Raw genomic sequence first — 7019 nt, forward strand, 5'->3', positions numbered from 1 at the left:
GAATCGCAATTTACAACTAATGTCCAATTTTATCAATATCGTTACCGATAACAGAAATTGTTGGTACGCACAAAACCTACTTCATTTATTATTAGTAATTTTGAAAGACCTTTAAAAGGACTTGTTTTGACACTAAAGAAGTTGGAGTCGGAGTCAGGAGCAATAATATGAACTCCGACTGCGACTCCAAGGAGTGCTAAAACAATCTTGAGACTCCAACTCCATTAAGGGAAAAATGAGCGAAACTCCGACTCCGACTCCACAGCCCTGGTCCTATGAGTATAGGATGGTGATGAAATAGTTGAACATTGGGATGATTATTATATTGTGTGTTTGCAGTGGTCCTAGCGAAAGCAAAAGTCATCAAACTGTACACTAAATATCATTAAAAACGCCGACATTTTTGGGTACCACTTGAAGTTTATGTATCAGTACCATTGTGGTCAATGAAACGAAAATTTCTATGACTTCCTCATCTCTGTATCAAAAGTACACAAGTACAACACGCGCGCGTCGTCGTCGTCCAAATATCATATGGTCGACGCGAAAGATCATCGTTCGATTAAGTATGCCGGACCTGAAGTCTGGAACAGTATCTCGCCGGCTATCCGACAGTCGTCGAGCATGTCCACAGTCAAGTCGAAATACAAGCAATTTCTTCTGAATGAATACGAGTCAGCCTTCAACATTTACCGGACCACGACCTGACATACCGATCTCAGTTTTTGTCACAAGCCACATGATCTTGTCGCTTATCATTTTATACTATCTTCTTTTACTTCCATTCAACAGCTCCTAAGAGGAACAGAACTTCAATTGTATGCTTTCAATTAGTGTGCATGCCTTCTATTTACATCGCCAAGGCCAAAGGCGGGCAATTATTTTCCTCCGCGGGCCAAATGAAAAGTAGAAAATACGTTGGCAAACCGAATGAAAATTGTTAGCTTTCTTTTCCAGCGTATCCTAATTTTATTTCTAAATTACATTGTTAATGAATGCGGTTCAGTGAATGTGTTGATATTAGGTAATGAGAAAGTGACATGATTATTTACAAAAATATATATTTTCCGTCATGATTTGAAGCAATGTTATGCATGATATATTTTCAACTCTCTGTAAACCCTTATCCACGTTCTACTATTAGGACACTCAAACTTGTTTTAGCACGCCACTCTTTATGATAGCGAAAGGTTTTGCGCCCCCATATCCTTATCATGATATCACAAATTATTAAAGATAACCACCAGAATGCTAGCAATCCCAACGGATAGTTCGATGGCATGGAAGGTGCTGGCTGTTGATGAGGAAATTCTGAAATATCAAAGATTGACAATACACAGAGTCGGAGTCGTGGGCTGTGAGCTGCGGGTAAATCGCGCCGAGCGCGAATTTTTTTCATTTAACCTCGGTTTCGCGCCCCCTTCAGATGCTTTCACTCCTCCGGTTCGAGAACCACTGCTGCACTGATATTTCTTTGGGATAGTACAAATAAGCTTGTTGTCTCGGTCGCTGCCTTCCGAGCAGTGTACAGTTTAAATAGCCATGATGTTGAGCGAAGCTTGCAGTTTTTCTGGAATTCGCCTTCCCTTGACCGTGTGTCAGTCCTCGTGTTTTTGTCGTAATCAAAATCCCTAATCTCGGCGACATGTTCGGCACAAACTAAAATGTTTAGCTATGACTCCAGAATACAAGTAGCCTATTTAGCGCTATAAACCTTCTTTCAATTTCAGCTTTCGGCTTTCATTCTTTGACATGCCCGTTCATCCTTTATCGGTGATAGATATGATGAAGCATATAGTAATCGCGAGCACTTTTTGACTTGTTTTACGAATTAGAGATCTGGAAACGTATCACATAAAATTGTTAAATACAGACCATGTCATGCGTAATGTGACAATGGCTACAAAGACGGTTTGAACTAAACCATATGGAAAGAGTGATTTCTTGTGACTTTAATTGCTACTCATACTTTGCTACATTGACTTTATTTTAAATCTGGAGTAGGCTATGCATGCAAGGTACGTAGGCAGCGTAATCTACGAGTATTAATGAACAGGCTTCAAAGTTAATGAATTTCCTGTTCAGTCGATACAGCATATGGTTTTAGTCCACGCGTCAATATCCAAAAAGCAGGTTTTGTGTTTTGAATTCCAAGAAACCTGTCGCGGGCCCCACAGAATAGCTTTGTGGGCCGCACTTTGCCCAGGTCTTGTGTATACTGTCAGATACAGTTACATCGCATGTTAGAGGAAACCAGCAGTGGTATTAACGTTGCCTGCAGCTGTTGTTTCCGTGTTTCATGGTATTTCGACAACCATGGTCAATGGTCAATAATGCTACAACCATTGGTCATGTTACACCAGTCAAATATTCGTGATTGCGATTCCTCAACAGTCCATTTCTAGCAGAACCCACGTCCGTTCTAGGCTTTTATAAGCTGGTTTAGCTTCCGAATTTGTTGTGGTTTCAGTGTTCTCTGAGATGATTCGATACATTCGATACATTGCTCAATTCTCTGTATTTATCAGACCTCTCGTTGCTACTAAAACGAAATGTGCCATTAGTAAAGGTCATTCGGTCCGATTTGGTAGGATGTGCGACTTTCGATTATGATCTGGTGAGTTTACCGGTAGACCGAGAGGAATTGCAGCGGTATACCAAAACCTTTATCGCGTAGCAATCATCCAATTTCGAAGTGTCCATATCATGAGTACAGTATTCAGCCGGAAAACCTCGACGCTCATGATACGTGGAGATTGCTTTAAAGATGACTCACTTCGGAAAGCCTCTGAGATTGCAAATTCCACACTGCCGAGGATATTTCCATTCGAAAACAAAGAATAAATCGAAAAAGTTACGGCAAGTAACGATTCGGGAAATGTGTGCAGGCAGGGCGATATTGCCATGGGTGTCAAACACTGTGACATAGAATGCACAGTTGCCTCAAAATACAGTGATAATTTCCACGTACGCAATTGACATTGGAGACTATAGATATCCTTCGCTTCGCGGCTAGCCCTTGTTGCGATAAGAACATACTACTGACTCTACACAAGATTAACACACACACACACACACACAGGATATACCGATATTCAATCGGGTCGGATGATTTATCCAGCTTTAGCGTAAAACGCGGCATTTGTTGTATCAAAGAAATTTAGCACTACTATATTAAAATTATGCATGCATAGTTCATGGATCTGCACAATGATTTGACTGAAGTTTTACGCCGAATGCCCTTCCTGTCGCTTGAACCTGACACTGGGTTAGCTGGCCAGCAGCTCAGTTCTTTACGTCCACAAATGTAGCCCTAATGCCATTGAGCTAAGGTACCTGTCTATACGCATCAGATTGAAGTTGCTAAAACAGTACTATATGGCATCATTCTCATTCCCTCTGAGTAATTTTGATATATTACGGATGATCCCAAACGGTAAAATGATCGGGCCGTGAAAATCCCGATGTAACAGCGCTCACCGCTATCTATACTCAAGAAAGAACAATGACCAATGAATGTATCAGTATCCAATGAAACATGTTTAAAATATGACCCTTGTTTAAAACATTTTTTTATTTAATTTTTGGTCTAGCCATGACGTCACGAATCCTTTATTTTGACGCCAGCGTGGATTGACATTGACAATTTAAAATATATGATAAATATGGCTCCTTCGACGAAAAAGGCTCCCGACCGCTATCATGAACAGAGCGAAAATATCTTTAACCGGGACCACATTGTTATGCAGAATTTTACGGTCGACGGTCATCACCACTCAATTATACAAGACATACCAAAACTACTGCATGCGTAAGTGGAATATGAGAGGGCTGAAAACTACTCAGTGGGGATGGTGTGAGCGTGAGTTTCACGTTCACAAACGAACCTTGGTAGGTTCAGCACTGTGAACCATTTTGATATATACTACATACTACTCAAATATGGTGTGAACGTGAGGTTCAAGTTCGCGTTCTGTGTGCGAACCTCGGAAATTTGGAGGTTCGCGTTCACAACAGAACCTTGGAAGGTTCTACACTGTGAAGTGTGAACCTTTTCATATATTACAATTTTCACTTCATTATAACATCTTTCGTTCAAATTTATTGCATTTCAACTGCGGGCCACTCTATACATGGCGCTTGCAGTATAGAAAATCAACACTTAACGAGCATTCACCTTGACAATCTCAAAAGATTTACTTGCTTTTTTACAATAGTTTGCTCGAAATATCCAGCTTACCGTTTTTGAATATTTAGTGACTCTCTGCTGTGAGCTAGACCCGCAATCAGACAACATCACGAGCGAAATGCGTAGTCAGCGAATGATGCTTATTCAACCAATCAATGAGATTGATATCGTTCTCTGATGCAAAAAAATCTAGCAGGCGTACGGGGTCAATCTTGACTTTATATGTTTATTGTATCATAAAAACCAAATCCTTGCGATTGAGGTGTTGGCTACTGCTGTAGAACTTGTTATCGGCAGCAAGTATAGAAACCCGTTCTACAATCAGCTCAATATCAATGTAGCAATACTCAGACGCTGAATACATTGTCCGGTCGGGGCTAAGGCGTCAGCTTATATTCCCTGGTAAGTCCTCGTCGAAATTGTTGGCTAAGCGACGGAAGATATTGATTTTATGAGATTATTATATCCTTTGATTGCCTCAGTCATGGCCTACTAGGCCACGCCTCAGTTGATACATTTAACGACGTTTAAAACGCCAATATGTACTTCAGCATTGTGGCATTATGTGGCCTGAGTCGTCGCTAGGTATCGTGTACTACTGTACAGTGTATGCACTGAGTCAAATTAATATAGGCTATCACTTCATTGAAATATAAGATTGGAATTAGCAATATGACGTCACGTGACGTCATGAGGTTCACGTTCGCGTTCACACAGAACCTTTCAAAAAGGTTCGAGTTCACACGAACCCGAACCTTTCAGAGGTTCACACCATCCCTAACTACTACTAACAACTTTGGTTGAAATTCTTTGCCTTTCAAGTTCGGGGGTAAGCGAGTGGCGCAGTTGGTTAAACACTGCAGTCACGACACCAATGGTTGCTGGTTCGAGTCTTGGCTCTGCTATGTTTCTATGTGTCGGAGGTTTATCTGGGCTCCTCATCGCCGACCCCGCTGTAAACACAGCGCCTTGAAAAGCCCAGAGGAAGAGAGAGCCGAACCCCTGAAAGATGGCATCAAACGACTAAGTTGCGGGCGCATGAAAATCGAGACAGACTGATGGTGGAAGAGCGCGTGCATGGAAGTCGTCCGTAATATGACGAAAAAGACCGTAAAAAGACAGTTGACATTACTGGAATTGATGTACTGGGCGCAAATGATCTTATAGGCGATAAGCGCCAATGTCGTGCGAATAAAAACAAACAAAAACAAACAAATTTCAAGTTCGGACCACTCTATGCAGGGTTGCATTTAAAATAAACCGTGCTTTAGATCACTTTGTTTAAAACAGCACCGTTTTAAACAGCCCTAATTTAAAACAAGTTTTTTTATTGTTTTTGTTTAGCCATGACGTCACGAATTTTTAAGTGTGACGTCATGAATTTTCAAGTGTGACGTCATAGGGGATTGACATTGACAATTGAAAATATAGGGTAAATATAGCTCCTTTGACGAAATATTTGTACTATTGCTGTTGATCCGACTATTTTGAGGGTTCCAACCATCCCTTATTGATATACGTTGGCTATATCGGCAATAATTGTCCGTAGGCTCATACAACATGTTTTTCGGAAAGTATTCAGACAATTATGGCATAACTTTTCAACTTGAAAAAAAAACAATTTTTTAAAAGGCTTATGTTTGAAACACTGTTTGGAACATGTTTTAAACAAAGTATTTTAAAACATTGTTTGTTTTAAATGCAACCCTAATTATCATAGCATTTGATTGCTTCAGTTGATACATTTATAGTTACGTTTAAAAAGTCAGTATGCACTTCAGCATTGTGGCGTAATGTGGCCTGAGTCGTCGTTAGGTAGTCGGTCTTGTATTTCACTTCCCTGAAATATAGGGTTGGAAGTAGCAATATGGCGTCACGTGGCGTCATACCTTTACGTTAGCGTCCACACAGAACCTTTAACTTGCAGCGAAATTATTTATTGGAGATAGCAGAACGGAACCACGTGCCCGTTGATATTGTAGCTCTACTCGGCAACCCCTACACCAGTGTACCAGTCATTGAATCTGTATTTTTAACCGAGAGGCAGCTTTAATCTAGAATAGTTAAATCGAGAGGATAGACTAGCAATATTTAGGTTTGGTGCAAAAGACCATATAGTTGCGAAGCACCATACTACGGATATACATACATACACACAGATCCTTTCAAAAGGTAGCGCACCATCTCCACTACTCGGGTAAGTCGTTTCTAAGGGCGGTTTTTGTCGGGAGTTTCAATCACAGTCCTTCTCAAAGTGTAATTCGGTGAACCCCTAAAAATTATTTTCGGGTTTGCGTGGGCTGCTGATGTGACCTATAGCCCGAGAAACGTCTTTTGAACTGAATGATTAATTGGAAATAACACAATAACATAAAATTAGTTGGCATCAAAATATTTATTTTTAATTTAAGGAATATGGAATGTAATTTGTTGATAAGTGTCATCGATTGGACCAATGTTCCTTGGATAGTGAAGCTTAAACGATACTTTGAGATAAGGTTTTTGCATTACGATAAAGGCCTGCATCGGTAATGTTTCAGCTTTTTTCAAATTAAGCTATCTTCGTGCCGTAAAGAGATAATTTTTAATTGTTGACATTTGATTGAAAATGATCTCTTAGCTGTGCGGGCTTCATACTACCATTGGTAGGAATCTTTTGTGTTTCAAATGTGTGTGTGATGAAAGACAGACCACAGGATGTATTCGATGTACTTCGTTTGACATTTCTTAATATGCGATGAAAAGTTATAGGTATATTATTGATATACGAAATTTAGATACAATTTTATTTTTATTGAAGTTATAATTACAAAGATTCGCATTAGCAACC

Source organism: Botryllus schlosseri, chromosome 7 (genome assembly GCF_051294905.1).
Source record: "Botryllus schlosseri isolate E-star chromosome 7, Bs_hap1, whole genome shotgun sequence".
Classification (NCBI taxonomy): Eukaryota; Metazoa; Chordata; class Ascidiacea; order Stolidobranchia; family Styelidae; genus Botryllus; species Botryllus schlosseri.